The sequence below is a fragment of the Betta splendens genome, chromosome 13 (genome assembly GCF_900634795.4).
Source record: "Betta splendens chromosome 13, fBetSpl5.4, whole genome shotgun sequence".
Taxonomy (NCBI): Eukaryota; Metazoa; Chordata; class Actinopteri; order Anabantiformes; family Osphronemidae; genus Betta; species Betta splendens.
In genome coordinates, this window is record NC_040893.2 from 10105013 (window position 1) to 10125285 (window position 20273).

General features: G+C 42.3%; 1 protein-coding gene and 1 long non-coding RNA gene across 18 annotated transcripts in view; one reads left to right on the forward strand and one right to left on the reverse strand.

The window, feature by feature from the left end:
- Window positions 1-20273, reverse strand: part of LOC114868382 (uncharacterized) — a 129734-nt gene that overhangs the window by 79021 nt on the left and 30440 nt on the right. The window lies entirely within an intron of this gene.
- Window positions 1-20273, forward strand: part of zgc:172282 (leucine-rich repeat and fibronectin type III domain-containing protein 1-like protein) — a 107288-nt gene that overhangs the window by 68262 nt on the left and 18753 nt on the right. The window lies entirely within an intron of this gene.

The window sequence follows — 20273 nt, forward strand, 5'->3', positions numbered from 1 at the left end:
TTTATTCAGATAAGCTACATCTGCCACATTGTCATGTCCTAAAGCTGATTAACAGAAAATAGACTTCAGCAGCTCGGGGATTGAAGCACATTTATAAACTGTATATTACAATTATTGATGTTTCCGGTCATAAAATGCCCCAGGCCTCCATACATGTATGTTGTAATCTATACACTACCCTCTGTGTCTTTATATTTAACTGGTTTTAGGCAGACAGTTCAATTTAGAGCCACTTTCACATAGAACCAATACCCACCAATAGCACTAAACTTTTCGGAGGGCTTCAGAGCATAAAGGCCCTGTGACGCAGTCTCCAAACCCCCCGACTGCTTACGATCGATGCCATTAGAGGCCGAGTGTGTACAGTGTGTGCTGTGAAACCACTGGCTGGCGCTGTATTAGTTAACCTTGTATGTGAGACATGCTCTTCGAACCCTCTGAATAATATAATCGATGCCTTTTATGAGTGTCTGTGCGCCCGGATGATGAGTGAGCGTGCAAACAGGAACAGCTGGCAGACATGCATTAGCCAAAATCTCAGGGTCAGTTTCATCTACAGGACACAACCTCAAAGTCCGGCTTCCCCCACATTACAGGAAACTCCTGCACATTGAAAGGTAAAAATCTTATACAGTAGTTGTTCTTTAATTACTGAGGGAATACTGTAAGTTTAAGGATGAGCCTCAACATGTTTCTGTAATAAAACATACTGTAACTTATCAGTGTTAATCCATAACCTAGTCCTAGTTTCCATTACAAACTACTGTCACATGCGCAGTAATTGGTAGTTATGTTTATTTTTTATTTAAATTTCAATATGAATTGTTGAAATGTACCCAGAGTGGAAAGTTTGACTTCAGGACTTGAAACCTTCTAAGTTTTGAAATGAACCTAAACTGCTGCTATTGGTCTGATCTTTAGTAGCTAATTAGAGGCATCTCCGGCTGTTTATGTGCAAGTATTAACGTCACGTCGGAGTTGTCTCGAGCGGATTGCAAATGAATTAAGGTGTTAACCGTTATGACACCATGTTGCTGCTCAGAGAGCACTAATTGGGATTTGCCCTCCAGGCTGGTGCTAGTTACCGTGGTGACCACGTGGTGAACTACTGTACTGTACGTGTACGTAGATGTGAGTTAGTTTTAGACACAGATGCTTTACTTAAGTCAGTCCTAAAACATCTCCAGAAAAAAGTAGCCAAGCATTTTGAGGTTTACAAATGAGCCCTTAATGTGGATTTGATATTAGTTTCCAAACTATCCAGCCTTGATCAACGACATAACAAATCTACACCTTTTAGCATTGTCCTACAGCAAACGCCTTATTTTTGCAATAAAATGTCCACCACATAACTGCCCCATGTAGTAACTGTGTAAAGCCAGGACTGATTGACAGATACAAAAACCAATATATAGTATTACATGGAGGTTTTAACATGTTATGTCAAGCAGGCGACAACAGAGGAAGCTTGTGTTATTAAAGCACTGATCTGAGGACATGTCGACCGGCCCTCGCAGCGTCCAGGGTTGCGGCTTGAAAAGTGATGGCTGCGGTGGCGCATTGTGTCGACGCATGTCCTCACAGCTGCAGTAAGCCTGGGTGTGCGCTTGTCGCTGGTCATATTACATTGTTCTGTTTGTTCAGTTAGAGGTCAAATGGCATCAACGCTGCAGCTGTGATTTCACAGCGGGCTACAGCACATAATCCAGCCAAACAACCAGGCGTCAGCTTCTCTCGCCCTCCGTGGCCGAACTGGGTCCATAATTAGATTTGCCTGAATCTGTGCTGCTCATTCATCGGGAGCACTTCAAGATCCTCGGTCATGAGTCAATTTGGCTTTTACTCGGTCTTTATGGTCCTTGGGTGTTTTAATACATCTGCATTTTCTCTCTGTGCCTATGTGTGATTGTAACTACACTGACATCAAAGAAGTGCAGATAAGGATAATTATTGCAAATGACCAAATTAAACAGAAGGTGCAAATTTGTTTGTATTAGTGTATTTGTTGTGGTTTTGTATGGAACCTGATAAGACTGATTGATAGATTAGTTGTGTTCTGCCACAACATCCTGCGATGTGAGCACAATCTTCCGTTACTTGGCAGTGCTGAGATGTGCTGACTACAGTGAAGGGTTGGATCTTCAGCAAACACTAACTGCTCTACAAATGTGGTATGTGTCCTTTCATTTATCCATTTACAGGATATATATACAAAACTTTGTATCCCATATGTGCAATAATCTTCCCTGGGCATAAAATGTCCACCGCTATTTGCAATAAAAAAGCATCAGTAGCAGGAAAATAAAATTGGTAACACAATCCTAGCAAATGTTTATGTAAGGGATCAGCAAAATGCCATACTCCTTTTTTCATATACAGTAGATATTTGTTTTGAGTGTGTTGTGTCAGCCTCCAGGCGTATGTGCCCACTCCATGGAGTGATTGTGGGAGCATCTGTGTGTTTGTGCATTTACAGTATATTCACCTTTTGCCACTGATACGTAAGCGCACACGCACACGCACACACACACACACACACACACACACACACACACACACACACACACACACACACACACACACACACACACACACACACACACACACACACACACACACACACACACACACACACACACAAAAAACAATGTATTTAAGAGAACAGATTCAGGTCTTCTTTTCTGACATAGATCGCTGTCTGGATCAGGTACAGTATGAGCGTAGCCTAAGTGAAAAGCTTCATTCAACAGAAGCACGCAGAACCAGGTCAACGTGTTCATCCAAGAAACAACACAAACACCTACCCACAATTACCTGTCACCTAACATTCTCTCTCTCTCTCTACATTTTCTGCAGTAACAGTAAATGTTTAATACTGTGAAATATCCTCTATTCTATTTTTATTAAATTGTTCATTTGGGAAATTATCCTGAGACCCATTAGAGTATCTGATTGGCAAAAACAGAATTGTTAGGCATAGATGAACTAAAATATGAATTAAATCAAGTGCAGAAGTGGAATTGTTCTGTGTCTTGTGTGAATGTGTTCATAAATATGAGTGTAATGTACTGTAGGTGAGTGGTGAGAGCATTGGGGGTAACTGCAATGAAACAGGTGCTGGAAGCATCTGAAGCGAAGCTTTAAGGCTGACATGAAGCCTGCATGGGTGTGCCTACATGTTAGGTACAATGGCTTCAATGGGGCCTGTGTTATTACAGAGTATGTGTGTGTGTGTGTGTGTGTGTGTGTGTGTGTGTGTGTGTGTGTGTGTGTGTGTGTGTGTGTGTGTGTGTGTGTGTGTGTGTGCGCGCGCGCCCCCCCCTGTTATTTAATGGTGTGTCTATAAAATTGTAATCAGGACAGACTCGCCATAACCAAACCTCCAGTTTTTAACCTTGGTAGAACTGCACGGTTCACCTTCTGCTGAACTTCAGCTCACAAATTAACTTGCACAATTCATAAGTCCATCATTTTTTAAATGGTGGTTTTCTCCCTGCAACTCCACCATGAATAAGTCTGTTTATACAGAAACATAACATTCTAAAAGCAGCAAGTGTAAATAAAGGTCGACAGAGTCATATTTTGATCCTATTAATTTTACTGTTCACAATCTATAATAATAATATAATTATTTGTCTTATTATTTAATAATTATATTATTAATATAATAATAAAGCTTAGTGCAAAATTAAAATCAGTAAGATTAATTTTTTTTCAATAATTGGACAATGAAAAGTAAATAAAATGTTTTGGCTGATCACATGTCAGAACAGAAGGAAACATCTACAACATGATTGTGTGGTGTGTGGTGTTGTGCGTTGTCTGCTGTATGTGCAAATCATAATTCACTCACTGACACACTGGCATCTATGCATGTCGGTGTGCACATCCCCACATCCACTGGTGGCAGCGATCAGTCAACTGTAGGTCATTGTCATTTGATTCAATGATTTGCTGCATACATACTAATCAGCTTAAGGGTATGAAGACAAATGCCTGCTCACGCACACACACACGCACACACAGCATTTCTGGTATCTGCTGTATTTGTGCCAATTAAACACAGAACTAATGATTCAGATTAGGGGTTACTTTAGACACATCATCACATGGTGCATTTACTAATCTTCCTTTTTCACAACTGCAGTCGTTCTGTCGTCCTACACATAATCTTGTATTTATGATCTTTTTTTTTAATTACCCTTGCATTCCTATTCTTAATTTCCTCTTACTGTTTTGTGTTTTGCTCCTCATGTCAAACCTTTGTCGTACATCTTCGCGCATCCCTCTCACATCTCCTTTTAATGTTAACTTGCAGTCTTACCTCGTTATTCACTTCTCTCTCCAATGCTTCCTTACTCTACCACATATTTGCATAGCTCAGCAAAAGCCGCTGGCTGTCTGACCCATAATCTCCTTGTTTTGCATCTTGTTGCCGTTTTCATCATCGTCCCAAATCAATGTTTAATTACCCCGTGGCAAGCTCCCCCAACCCCCCACTGGTACTCGCTCCCCTTCATCATTTGTCCATTACCACTCTTCCCTTGGCTTCCCCTCACCCAGCGTTCAGATCTTCATGGATGGAGGGAGAAGTAATTGGAATTAGACACATCACATACAGTACAGTGGGAGAGAGGGGTTGAGGGAAGGGGAGGGGAGAGAAGTAGTAAATTAGAGAAGAGGACAACACAAAGGAAGGAAGTAAAGGAGGGAAGGACAGAGGCAGTGGAGGAGACTCTGCGACAGGAAGGGAAGGAGTACAGCAACAAGGAGGTAGAGAGGATGAGGAGAAAGCGAAAGAGGGGATTTGGATGGTAAGCAGGGATAAGAGGCGCAAGCCAGTGAAGGGATTGAATCCCACAACGCTCAATGAAATACGAGTAAACAAATTTATTATTTTATTTATTGTTCATTAAAGACTGAGATTCCATTATGTGTTGCACAAGCGTAATATTCAAGCACGGCTGATGTTTGAGCCGCCAAGGAGTCTTTAACCACCAGTAGGAATTTGTTAAAGACTGACATTTTAAATTAAGGTTCATGTGAAATATCATTTAATTAATTTACTGAAATATTATAACTATTACCATTGTTGCAGTTGTACAGAATTTCCTTGGACTCATGTCCTTAACACCTGCATAAAATGTCATCTGTGGGTTTGTGGCTCTCTAACGGAGTTGAGGGTTGGGACTTATCGAGAGCAGAAAAGACTACACTGACATTTAAAAACTCAGCTGTTAACGCACAAATTACACGTTGTTGTTGGGGACTGAGAAAACAACTCAATAAAATATTTAGTTTGCACATTGCATGTGTTTGAAACAACACAGTGTGCAGGTCAGTCAGATTACAGAGGCTGATCATACTCTTTGGTCCCTTTGAGATTTGAGGGTGTGACGCACCCCCTAGTTCAACCCAAGGTCGCAGAAGGATCAGTAAAGTATTAGGCTTTTATATGCTTATCTAATTTGTATCTTCCTGTCATGTTCACAAAGAAGCACTATTATTGGTAATATGGTTCTATTTTGTTTTTTTTTTATCTATTTTTCTCTCTCTGGGTGTTTTTGATGATGATTACTTCTCAGTCCCTCATGACTAAAATCTTATCCTGTTATCTTCCGTCTCTCGGCTGGGTTTGAACAAGTTTAGTTGTTACATGTAGGATTAGCAACAGCAACTAGAGAATTACAGAGAAAAGACACAGTGCGTCATATGAGTATTAAAATTAAGCCAATAACAAAATAACCAAATTCATAAAGAGCCTTACTTATAAATGGAAACTGTACAGCAGTACATAAAATGAGTTAGAGTTCAGGCTAAAGCAAAGTAGCTGGGGGGAAGAAACCACCAGCACCGGCCCACATACAGTAGCAGAGTCACGCCACACTTAGTGAGGAAAAGCATAAGAGTTGGAAATGTTGTGCAGATTTACGCTCGTTTAAAGTAAGAAAATGAAAATTAACAGTAAAACGCTTCTCCGAATGCGTTTGCTAACTACTCCTGCCTTGGCGGCTACAGTAATTGTGAACGCATTCACAAACAAAATCATTCGTTTCCGCCTGATTCGACTTTCTAAAAAATCCGCCGTAATCGTTCCAACCTTGAGCGGCGCCTGCCCTGTTCCTCTTCGTCTAATTCAAGAGCCGTCTCCTGCTAATTAAATAAAGCAGAAAGGTTAAAAAGCAGTTCGCTGCTCCTGCACATGCGGGACTCAGGAACGTATCCCGTAACGAGCAGAGGCGCTCGTCTGCCGTGGAGACACTGACGTTGTGCTGTCAGGAAGGATTGGATATCACATGACCATCAGTTCTTTTCTTGTCGGTGGAGATTTGAAGCAACCCTCCCTCTCCCTGACGTTCTCTTACTTCATCGCTCCATCATACACTCGTTGCCCTTCTGTTTTTCTTCCATTTCCTTTTCTGTCTTCCAACCCTTGAAGGCTTCTCACTGGTAAACACTGGGCTCTATTAATAAACACACGCATGCCTCCACACATATGCATTCTGTGGTTCACTTACATCCTGAATGGTGTCGTTCAAGTCTATTTTTTCTAACGGTACATGCTGTTACATTGATTTGCAGTATTGGCTGTTGGCGGCTATTGACCAGGCTCTGAGTCTTTCCTCCTCACATTTCTTCCTCTAGTTCTTTTCTCTTTCCTTTTAAATCCACATGATCCCATTAAAAGCCAATTGTTTTATGGTTATATTCTCTAGAGGTTGTTCTGAATTACAAACATGCACCAGAGATTCATCCGTAGCCAATTTGGGATGCCACTGTGGAGAAAACATTTATTTAAGACTATTGTTTGAGTTCTCAATGAATGTGATGCATTTTAAATGTTCTGTGAATTATGTTTACACCTGGCTCTTCATTTCAGCTTTTATTGCCCATAGGTCTGCCACATTACCCCTTCACTGTGACCTGCTGGATTCAAACCTAGGTTCTTGTCAGACAAGTCATGTAATCAATAAGGCAACAATCACATCATACAGAACTGTGTGTTACATCTGACTGTGTCTTTTTACGACACCTCATGTTTAATTATCACAGGTTTCAGATCATAAAATACAGCTGCCTTCACTTTCCAATGGCTTTAATGTTGAATCACGGCCCCGTTATTTGTCAAATGTGCTGTGATAATTCTAACATCGATTTTTACCTGTCACAGACCTCAGCCACTGCTGTATGTTCAGACTAAACTTCACACACCCATCTGATAAAACCCAGTCACACCAGCAGCCCACACTCACCTCAGGTTAAAGATCGCGTCAGACAGTTTCACCCTTGAGAACCTGTGATGCTGATAGTTATTGGTATTTATAGCACTGATGCTAACAACTAGTCATTAAGACGTGAAGTTTGAAGTTTGCAGCCATATAAATATTGTCTGTCTGGTCTAAATGACTTCCAGCAGACGAAGACAGCCTTCAGTGTAGTGTTCTTTGATCCTCGTTTACATAAACATTTTTTAAGCATTTAGTCTATGTCTCTTATCCAGAGCCACTTACACTAACTTCAAAGAGGTGCATATATTCGGTTTCATTTAACTGGCGTTCATTAATTTTCATAGTATTTAGATGCAAGGCAGAGGGGCGAGAACGAGCAAAGGGAAGAGTGGGAGGTACAGAGGAACGTGTGAGGAGTGAAATGCTGGAAGTTAGAGTTTAGAGTTGGGGACAGATGAAAGGAAATAGAAAAGAGGTGGGTAGAAGAGGGAAGTGACTGGGGAAAAGCAGTGGAGTAAAGGATGGAGGGACAAAGAGCAAGACGAGATGAGAGCGAGAGAGAGAGAGAGAGAGAGAGAGAGAGGTGGGGAGGAAAGGAAAGGTGGAAAGAAGGCGAGAGATAAAAGGGGAAATAACAGAGGGAGGGAGGAAGGAGTGAACAACGCCTCATTAGGAGCGAGGACCCCGGCTTAGCTCCACACAGAGGACTTGCTGTCAGGGGTCCCACTGAACACGCTTCAAGACACAGCTGAGTCACATGGCTCCAGAACACACAAGCACCCGCTCTTATTCATTCAGCCTGAGAGCAAGGTGGAACAAACTCCGATGAATAACTGATGAGAGAACAAAGCTGCGCTCACAGACACACTGTTAGAGCCGCAGCTCTGGAGGAGCCACCTGGACCGGGCGCTGCCGCCCAGAAACTGTTTAAAGTCAAAATACCAGCTGCTGACTTTCCATTTCCCCTCAGCACTCCAATTTAAGTGGACCTCTGTGGCGTCTGCATGCTGTTGTGTTGGGTTTGATCAGCGTGGATATAGTGGGTTATACGGATTCTTCTAAGATTAGTGTCAGAAAAATCAATGCATTTGGATGTTTTACTTGTTAAAAATGTCTGAATGTGTGTAAACAAAGCGCCCGCGCTGCACTTTGGGGCGCCCACAGTCATCCTAGAAGAGGCTGGTTGGGTTTGGGAAGATGCCTGCATGATGGGATGTCAGGGGATGCAGCAGCTCCTTTGTGTCTGAAAACAGGTTCGATTTGTTTTGCGTTTGAAGGAGCACACCACAACAGGACTGCTGCTTTGGATCGGGATAAATAACTAAAGTGACAGCGATGCCCAGTTAGGTCAGAGGAGCCCACAAGGAAGTACTTACAGTATTTTGGGAAGGAAGTCTTGGTGGTGGGATTCCCCCTCTGCCTGGAGCGGATTCCAAACAGAAACAAATCAGAAGCTCACTTATGTTCATGGAGTAGATTTCAGCTCTAATGGGACTTATTAAACATAGTACAGTATGTCATAACCTCCATCTATCACAGACTTTACCACCTGACTTTTCTCACATCTTTAATTGCTAAACCTGCTGCAACTCTGACAACAGACTCAGTGAAGGTGAACATCAACCCAAGTCGGGGCGCTTGCTAGAATAAGCAGCGCTGCCATTCTTCCTGACAGAGCGCCTCTAGTTCCAGTCGTCACGTCAGATGAAAGACAGTGTTGAATGTGTGGGTTATGCTTCGCGCTCGGTCCCATCATGTCCTGAGCTGATGGCACATAGGCACTGAGCAATCACTGTTGATTGTTAAAAACAGCGTCCTGTCACTGCTAATTGGCCGGCGTCTCAGTAGCTCTCTTTTAATTGGCCTATTCAAGTTTGCCTTACTCTGCTGGGGTGTGTGTGTGTGTGTGTGTGTGTGTGTGTGTGTGTGTGTGTGTGTGTGTGTGTGTGTGTGTGTGTGTGTGTGTGTGCGCACATGAGCTCATGCACATTTGTGTGTGGGATCTATCATTTACTATGGAGGCTAGTAGTAATTATTCCTCTGTCGCCGCCTGTCATGCTCTAGTCCCCATCTCTCTGTCTGTGCCAATTTGTTCTTCCTTTGTTACTTCTGCTTTATTCTGCTATGCTATTTACGCAACTCTTAATCCCATCTACAGTACCGTCTGAATGCTAATCCAATTCCTCATCAGAACGTTACGACCGCGTCCAGCTCGTGATCACACAGTTACAGCTGACCAGGAGCCCAAACTGCTCCATATGCAGCACATGACTTTGATTAATCACTCATGTTCATGTGACTGGTTCCTGTAACAGCAACATGGTTTTACACTGGACTCCCTGCAGTGGCTGTGTAATGATAAGTGCAGCAGCTAGACACAGTAAAGCACAGGACAGTCTCAGAAGTAACCAGCTCAATACAGTTTCTATTTCTGCTTCACCCCCATCCTCTTTGATTTTTACTTTACATTCTGTTCCTGCACTTTAGCTGCCTATTGGCCCAGCATTTCTCTGTGCACTTTACCTTTTATACATTTGCAGTATTTCTCATTTCTGTCTTTTCTGCCCAGCTTTATGCATATTTCTCCCTCTAATGCATACTAACAGGAAGTTAATGCTTTTGAATTCATTATGTTTTAATGCATGCATTACACATAATAGGAAGACAGGACTGAATAATCCATAAAAACTGAAATAAGGACTTTGTATTTCCCCACTTTTACAAAGCAACAGTTTGTGTGTGTGTGTGTGTGTGTGTGTGTGTGTGTGTGTGTGTGTGTGTGTGTGTGTGTGCGTGTGTGCGTGTGTGTGTGTGTGTGTGTGTGTGTGTGTGTGTGTGTGTGTGTGTGTGTGTGTGTGTGTGTGTGTGTGTGTCTCAGACAAAAGCTTGGCTTAGGTTGTGCAGGATAATCTTGAGAGTACATTCAGTTTCTTAGCTTAACACAACTTAGAAACTTTGCTTATCTGAACTTACTGTGTATTGAATTTTGATCAGGCTCAGAACATTAGGAACTTTGCATGAAAAAGCGTGAAAACAAGCCATTAGAACAGGATCTAAGCAGTTTCCACTTACAGTACAACTAGTTATACGGTAAAAGTGGACGACTTAGCAGGCCTTCAACTTGACTGCACTGAGCTGAAGACATGGTTTTACTGAGCCCTTAGAATCTCCAGTGTGTATCAAGTACAACTTGTCATTGAAGTCAAAGTCTATTCTAGCCCCTACAAGACTCTTAAGCCATTAACAAGCAGCAGCCCCACTCTCTCCCCCTATGGCCCACTTAGATGTAAAATTAGGCTCTAATCCACCAGCTGAACTAAATACATGCTCCCCAGTGTCAACACTGCTCATTCCATAATATTCCATCTCTGCCTCTCCTGCATATTCATCGTCCCTCTTTTCTAATCCACTTCTCCTAATTCTCTTGTCTCTTTCTGTCCGTCTCATATATATATAGATATATACATACATACATACACACACTATATGATACACATTTCCTGCTGTGGTTAATGGGCAACAGGCAGTTTGTGAATCAATAGCGTTGATATATTGTAGAAATGCAGCAGTGCCTCTTGATATTCTATTCTATTAAAGCTGGTTTCAGTGTCCGCCCTTGTGTCTGCGTGCAAATACAGTAGGTACAGTAGCAATCGGAATACAGACGGCAGCAGACAAGACGAGACGCCAACCGGCCATGCTGACAGATACAGCGCACTTTCCCAGTGTGCTCCAGTGCCTGTGGTCACTGCCCTGGCCCGACCCACACAGCCTGTTTATTCACTCTTCATTCAGATTGCTTTTATTACTGTTGTTTATTAGCGTCATCGCATTGGACGTGCACCACTCCTTTCATTGCGCCAGGCACGCGTTGCTAAATTATAATAGATGAGATGCGCTTCACAAAAACACGGCGGCGCTTTGCCGTTTCTGCCCCATTTGTATGCGACCCGCATTTTGTTGTTCAATCACCTGCGCTTCAAGGTCACAAAAATAGCAACATGTCGAACCCGGCGCTTGTGACAGACTGTGAAAAAAGCGCCCACAAAGTGAATTGGACATGCAGAGGGAGACAGTGACAGGCTGACAAATGTAGACACGGAAAACACAGAAGAGGGTTTCGGTGTTGCTTACAATCTATCTGGTATATCACATATCATTCTTTAGCATGTTGATGATTAATGTCCATTTAGGCAGGTTCAATACTTTCCTGGAGATGAGAGCGACGTCACATGGTAACATCAGAGCTTTTACTTTCTAACACAACCAAATCAGTGAGTGCAACAATGTTCCAAATGTGATTAGAAAGAAAAAAAGAAAGCCTTTATTGGTCATTATTACAATTTAACAACAAAATAAGTCTTCTGCATTTAACCCATCCCCTGGGGCAGCAGTGGGCTGCCATGCAAAGTGCCCGGGGAGCTGGTGTCTTACTCAAGGACACCCCTGAAGCCCTGGTGGGTTTGAACCTGGAACCTCCTGCGTCCCAGGCCAGTGCCCACTGAGCTACAAGCCCACCCAATTGATTCACTGCAGCTCAGCACGACAGCATTTCAGAGTCAGAGTCAAGCAGTTACAGCTGTTTAGCAACACCATCACATATGGGATATGTTAGAGACGTGATAGCCACCATTACAGGGACGTGTCTGCCTCCGGGACAGAACTGCATCCTGGTGATTATGTAACAACATTTCCACTGTTGAATGAAGGCTTGTTTTTACAAAGCAGTAGTTTCAGCCTCGATGTGATCAGCATTCTAAATGCATTAACAGCTTGTCTGTAGTGAAATAAGGAGCCTTGCCTCATAATTGATTGTTTAAGTGAACCGTCCCACTGCTGAACCAGAGCTGCTGCTCTCCATATTGTCTGTCTGAAGGTCTTTACCTGTTCTCCCCTCCCTTCCATCTCCAAATCCTCTTAAAACCTGTATGTCTGAGGCCTGTGTCGGAATGAAATATTAAAACAGACCATAAGAACAAGTTTCCCTGTCTCTGTCAGCATTTGTAAGCATAAAAAAGCCATTTAGAAGTTAAAAAGTGTTCTGGGAAGACTTCATGGCAATGAAAACTCCTCCAATGCAACGCTGCTGTATTTGCACGCAAAGGAGCAGACGCAGGCACCCTGCTGAATTTAGAGTGAAGCAATAAATGACAGACACCAAAGACTGTGGGGAGGCGTTCGTGCTGCTCCCATTAGCTAGATGTGACCGTCTGAAGGGAAAGATAGTTGCTGTTTAAATGTAAGAAAGATCCACTCATCCATTATCCAAAGCGCTTGTCTTCTAAACTGCTGCAGGGTCACTGGAGGAAACTCCAGAAGTCACCGGGTGCGAGGCCAAGCTTAACACAGACAAGCCCATCACTAGGGCAGCACACACTAAGAGCAGCCATCCGCAATCCCATTGAGATCTATGGTCAACTTAGAGCTGCCTTTTAACCCGACTGTGTGTCTTTGGACTAAGAGGAGTAACCAGAGAGGAGGCCAGGCCTTTAATATGCAAATATGGAAAAGCCAACATAACAATCAAACCCATGACCTTATTCATTAGCAGTTTTACGCTTAGTGACCTTTATCGCTCTTTTCTGTGTGTTCAGGACCAGATGAGAGGAATAGTGATAAGGATGAGGTTCTTAATTCAGTGCAGGCAGAATGACATGTCAGCAGATAAACCACACTACACAGTATAATCCACAGCCAATGCCGATTACTTGGGTTTTTGAGGAGGTACGGTCGTACAGAACATTTGCATAACGCTGGTCTACCTGCTCGTCATTCACCCATCCACACACGCAGGCACAGGAATGGACCCCCCCCCATCCGGCGACCGCCGGGCGCCCGCTCCACCACTTGAGCCGCCGCCGCCCCAAATAAGCACTTGGTGAGGCAGAGTGAGAGCACTGCTCAGTGTGTAATCACGTTGGCCTTTTCTGCAGGGTGAATGCCCTTAGATTCTGGCCTGAGCCACAAATGCTCTGAACCCCTGTCAACATCCCTGCCAGTTACAGTACATTTGGCTAGAATCAGCAGTAGTAGAAATATCTGCCCCTGCTGGAGCTCTTTTCAAAGCCGGGGCTGGAAACCCATTTTCCTGCTAATGCTAATGTGGCCTGTGAATCTACTGTATTGATACCAAAGCTGCTCTTTGAACTATGGTCTCTGTGTGTGTGGCTCGGTGCGGACGGCTGAAGTGGGGATTAGGTTTTGCCTGGGTTTAAATCCCTAACAGAGCTCGCTGACCTTAGGGCAGATGGAGAGAAACGAGTTCATCCTCAAGATAAACACACACAAACACGCGCACGCACTGCTTCTACATCCAGCCTTCTTTTCGTTTCTCTTTTCTTTCAAACACACACAGTTTGGCTGAATAATGGCCCAGTGAGTGGTGCCTATGGGGAAAGCTGTCAGTTTAATTGAATCCAGTATTCTCCATTCTCCCTGCCTGCTAATTGATTCTGTCAGGCTCTTCTGCTCGACAAAGAGACTGACATTTCCCCCCGCGTGGTTATGACTGTCGCAGTGTGAGCGTGTTTGTGTGTGTCCTGGCACATGGCTACAGGAATGTGTGCGTCCGCGTGTTTGTGTGTGTCATAGCACATCCTTCGTTTACAGAGACCCAGAGGTCCAGTTGGCCGAAAGCGTTAAAATGATTTAATGGGAATCTAAAGTAACAACAACGATATCTTTGTAAAACTATATTTGATATATATGACAGTTTAAATGTTTCTTTTGCAGGTTGAAGTTCACGTTTTAAAGACAGGCCAAAGGCGTCAATAATGGATATGACACTTTATTGTTTGCCCTTTGTCTAACTGTGTCTACTTGTCCATCATTATGGCCAGGGGAGCATTTTACCCAAGGTTCAACAGCACCTACATCATTTTTACTTATTTCCACGTCACCCGTTGATGTATTGCATTCACTTCAGTCCAGACACTCCGGGCCCTCTTTGCTGCCCTTTCGAACGATTTAAGACTGGCAGTGGTGAAAATATATACGTTGTTCCTCGCTTACACACACAAAAAAAAAAAAAAAAAAAACACACACACACAGTCCGGAGGGGATTAAAAGTTTCTGGCAACTTTGTTGGGAAACAAAGTTTGTGTTCCTGTCACACTATGAAATTTATCACTGCCATATGTTTGCTTAACTATTGCTTAACAGAGAACCATTGGTGGAACCAGTGCAGCAACGTTCTCTATTTTTCCAAAACAAACCATGCCAATATTCTAACGGTGAACTTTCTACAATGACACTGGTAAAGAAAGTGTATTTAATGTCAATGGGAGTCAACGTGGCCTGTAGCCATCGCCTTAATAAAATCCATACTGGCTCTGATAGCCTTTTCCTAGTTCAGCCGTTTGACCTTTGCTAAGCTTTTTATATTGATTGTTGTGTGGACGGGGCTATTTAAAGACCGATGACACCGTCTAAGGCCCCAGTAAAAATAGAGTTAACAGTGCAAAATGTCTCCTGCTTTATAAGCTAACTTAATGAGTAAGTAGTAAACATGCTTGGTGCATGACTGCTGTAACTGATTTTAAAGCCTCAGAACTGTGCAGATCATAAAAATGGGTACTTTCACTTTATGTCTGCGATGCAGTCAGCCAACTTGACAACCTCTCAGCCGGATTCAGGCAGGTTTACATGTCAGTGTCAGTCATGCGCCTTCCTGATAATTTGTTTTCTTTCCTCTCCGTGAGCCTGTCTATCTTCCCGTGTTTGACTGCGGATCAGCCCACCTGTCTCTTTATCTTCCTACAGTTCACCCCTGCATCTGTTCCTCCCTCCCTCTATCCATCACGAATCTAGCTCTGACAGAGCACATAAACACCACATACAGTAGACACAACTAATCCCGCCACAGCCACTGCCCAGATTAACTCTTCCCATTTGCTGGGGTGGTGGAATGGGAGGCGATAGAGGAAAAGAGGAGGAGGAGGAAACTAGAGTTAGGGGCTTAAGACCGACGCATCTTATGCAACAAGCTCAGCTTTACGTATGTCACAGGTACAGTAGTTGATAAAAGTGTGCTCTAATGCTATGTCAGGCTATTAAATACAGCAGTGAAGTTCATGCAGGATTAACCAGCCCATTGCATTTGACACTGGTCTGATTGGAACAGTGTATGTGTAGCTTCTACAACTATTTTAGATTATAAACACTGCTGACAAGTAGTGTTATAAATATTACATCAACAAGCTGCTCGGAAAATAGATTAAAGCTCAGTCCCTGCTGTCACACAGAGGACGCTGGTGTGTACAGTGTGTTTGCTAAGCCACTGGACTCCTGTATTGTACATGAGATCCAGCTGGTGATTTTAATGTTTCACTGTGTGTGTACTGGATGATATTCAGACTAAACCAAAGCGGATCGCATTTAGATTCATTTTAACATTTTGATTGGTCAAAAAAAAAATTCTATTTGATATTTATGAACACAATTCATGAAGCTATAAATACCCCTTTGCAATATATAAATATAGTCCAATGTAATCCCATTACTCAGGTTGCAGCAGCTTCTACGGGTCACCATATGTCATCTGGCTGAAATCATTTCACTTTGTCTAGACTTAGAGTTTAGGATGTGTTGGATAGCAAAATAAAAAATAATTCAGCTTCAACCTCTGTTTATAGGAGGTTCAAATACATGCTGCATAATGAGGATTTACACCAGATGGTTTTAGAAAGTTTTATACCAGAACTGTGATCAGAGAATTAGGAATAGTAGGTGAAATTTGAGGCAAAATGGTGCAGATAAATATGATATTTTTATTTCATTCCTGACAGAAAATGACTTTTGTGTTTCCCTTTAAAGAAGTCTCTCCTTTATGGGATTAAGCTACAGTACAGGTAAATGCTATGTAGCTGCATTGTTAGAACAAATTGAGAGACTGTGTCTACCAGGCAGCCTCATACTGTTTTTAAGCTTAATATTACATCTTGGCTCGTGACAGACAATAGCAGCAGAGAGGATTAAGGCTGTCCTTTGCCATCTCCTAACTTGTAATCATACATCAACTAGAGCAATGTTGATTTATCTTTAGGGGCACTATGTTAATAGTAAAGATTAGCTGTGTGAAAGGAGAAAACACTGACAGTACTGTACGTGGTTGCTGCCGTCTCAGAGCAAGTCAAAGCAGCTTTTGGAGACTTAATATAACATCAGGTGAGGAGCACCATTAAATCAACTGACCTACTTATATCAGCGTTCACAAGTGCCGTTAGTGGAGCCCTTCCCTGTGCCTCCGCTTCCACTGGGTGCATGACTCGCACGTCATCCACAAGACAGACAGCTCCAGTCCACACTCATGCAATCGCTTAACTTCCTTCCCTCATTCACTTTGTATTGTGCATCCACCAACAGCCTGCCCCTAAAGCTCTGTTCCACATTGAGTAGCGTCATGTCACGCCAAGCCTCCGTTTACCACAGAGGGATGTTATTCTGTTACAGCATGCATAACCCGGTGCAGCCGTAGTCATACTCACCTAGACTTTAAAATGTGCCCTACACAACCTCTGGATATGGCTGTGTATGGAAATCAGGCGTATTGTCCATTTCAAAACGACTGTAATTTCCTCCTTCAAGCACACAGCCTACGTCATTTAGATATTTTCAGGATCACAGAGCGATTCTTTTTGCAGCCGTCCTGGCAGTAAAACAAGGTATCTGTGACCTTTCAGGTGAAAATACAACAGGCAGATCAGCACAGCAGCTCTGAACAAATCCAGTTATGGATCTGAAAAATGTGGTTATTATATTACTGCATAGAAAGAAAAGAAGAAGGTGATGTTACGCAACACACTTGGAAATTCTATGTTCCAAAAGTTCATGCTCGGCTTATCGCTGTGACACTGTTGTTAAAAATTGATGGCAGCCATCTTAGTTGTGACAGGAGAGTTACCTGGAAATACTGACTACTTTATGAATTATTCAACCACGAAGCACAAAGAAAAGAATCACTACTTCTCTGCTATGTTTACTGTGCTATATGTCCCAAGTTATTAACGTTAAGATAAAAACTGTACAGTGTCTAGCTTACAGTAGGTTGTGATTTTTAATTGATTCATTTATATTACACATAAAACATAAAAAAGGTTTCTTCTCTGAGCCATAACTGTCTCTCTGACTACTACTGTAGGAAACTGCCAACATCACTGGGCTTTGCCTCTAAAAATGTTTATTCATTTAACATGCATCCTTGTAGTCTTTTTGGCTGGACTTGGCCTGGAGTCTGCCAGTTGGGGACAACTAGCGTACACCTTTCTTTTTTTTAACAGAAGCTCCTATTTTGTGGGTTTCTAGCAAGCTCTGGTAGCAACTGGAAGCACCTTCAGAACATGCTGGGCCTGCCCCGGGATAGTCTCTCAGCCAGCCATGGCCAATGTACATTCAAAGGGATGCACATGAGGGGTTGGCAGCCTTAACAGATGCAGAACAACCCCAGCAGACTCGTCTGAATGCAGAGTAGAAGCAGCTTAACTCTCAGGCCCTCTGGACTGTCTGGCTCCTCTGTGCCATGGATACTGAGCCTAGTAAGCATGTGGATAGATTTAAATTTGGCCGCTTCAATCCATAATCGTATTGGTTTGGTCACTACCCAAAGCTCTCGAGCAGAGGTGAAGGTCAAAAGAAAAAGCGATTGTCAAACAGAGTCTTATGCATCGTCGCTGAACTCTCTGCATCCATTGCGCAACGTTGGACAGGAATTTATTGCAGCCACTTGATTTAACCTGATCATCCCCTGACCCTTATCTGAAACAGAACCAGAGTCTGAAATCAGAAAATTGCAAAGCAAAGAGAGGACATCTTTTGTGAACTGAAATACCATCATAATGTCACAAAACTGGACTCTCTCAAGCTTCGGAACACCTTTGATTTTCTATCCAACAGCAGTTTGAAAGAGGCTATAAAGTCCAAACGTCTGCAGAACAGTATAATTTCTTACAATCGCTTTTTCTGTTTTGGCAGGCAAGATAAAATAATTCTATTATAGGCCCCCAAAAAAGATAATATGTTCCACCATAGTGGTCAAACTGCATCAATAAATCCAAATACTAATAGTATCTGAAAAACAAGATGGGAACAAGATACAAGTGGAAGTTGTTTTGCACATTTAGGATATGTCAACTCAGTAAACTTATATTTCCCTGAGTCAAATTCATAACCCACACTCCAGTATAATTATGTACAGGAAGACAGAAAAGAACTGTGGTATCCTTCTCTATAAACCCTCAAGTATATTCACAACAGTGTAGGGACATACAGCATTACAAACTGTGGTCTCGGTTTGTTCTGCAGGGTATTAAAGACAGTCCTTTTTCTGCCTATAGCAGGGGTGTCTAACTGAAACCAGTCCCTTGCTGGTTTTCCAACTTTTCCTTCCCCAGACCCTGCTGATTACCTTGATCAGGTACTGTATGTTAAGCCAATCAGCAGCTGAATAAGCCAAGCGACACACTTGTTCAAGGTGACCGCAGTTTGACACCCTAGCCTACTAGACTGTAGGCCTTTCTCTGACCAAGGGTTGGAAACGTGATGGAATGATGACCTGTCCAAGGTGTACAGCACCTTGCTCCTTGCCCAGTGACAGCAGACATTCTCTTTAGCAACTGTATAAAGAGCAGTAGTTAGGAAAATAGATGGACGAAGCTACATGCATGGTCATTCACTGGACTTTCTAAAATGCCCCTGCAGAAGGTTGAAACACGGTCGGCCAACAACAGTCTCCCAGAAGCTCGGACTCTAGACCTACTTTTCCTCGTTATCTCCTATATGTGCTGAGTTGTATGTGATGGCTACAAACTCTATTCATTACCTTACATCAGTACAAACTCTGGTACCAGCTGTCGTACAGATTTGCTGTCTGTCGACTGTTGTATCCTTATACTGAGCTGAGACATGCAGACAGTAGGCCCAGTGCTTGTTAGCTTGTTAGCACGTTAGCCTGTGTCCGCATGATTCCTCCTGCCAGGGGCTTCAGACAGACGTGTATTGCAATTGGAATTAAATACTTGTATTATTTATATACTTACAAGCTACTGTAAGAGGCTAATGATACATTGTTCAATTTCCAGTGTTTTGAAAATCAGCACTAATACATACACAAGAAAATGAAAACCTCTTTTAGCACCGCTTCTGTCTCTTTACTGAATGTAGGAGGCAAAGGAGAAATATGTAAATCACATAAGCTGACACATTCTGTAATGTAAAAGACAAAGTAATTTGCTGAATTTGGATTATGTTTATAATTCTATGCTATAGTCCCATCGACTACAGCTGAATCAATAATATTGCTCATGTGAAAGAATGAAATAATTAATTTGAAAAGGGCAGGAGGAGTAGGAAACAAATTGGCAAGGATCTATAAGTTGGATTGTTTGTGTGCTTTTCTGCACTTTGTAATTGATCTAGCTTATAATTGGCTCAAATTGTATAGGTTTAGAGAGCGTTTGAAGGTAATGCTCATCATCAACTTTTATCTAGTTCTTTTGTTTGGTTTTCATCTCATGTTTATGCAAAGCATCATCATCACTTCTACCTACTACACAGTGAGCAATACTGTACATCTGTGTTTTGATTTACTACGACATACTGTATCCATGTGTCTTATTTCTAACAACAACCATTAACAACGCTGTATCTTCTTTCTTTAAGTAGCCTTAATATATATAGCTCTGTAAAGCTATATCTCACATTAAATGATGACATTTTTTGATTGATACATACGTGGAAATAAGGTGTCTACTTGGTCTTGACAAAGATTTCATTCTCCCTTGAAAATGAAAAAAGTGGTAAAACCATTGGATTCTATTTGGGAAGAGATAGACCGACTGGATATTCAATTTCATTAACAATATAAAAACCAATAGCAGCAAACAAAACATGATGAAAACAAAAAAACAAAACTGTGAACTTTCAGGCCAGGTTGCTTTTTAGTTTTCATAACATGACAACAGCCAGTTTTGTCCATATAGGGCAAAGAAAAGCGAAGCAGGAGAATAATTAAAAGTGGTAAAATAGCAGAAAGGGATTGTGATGGTAAGG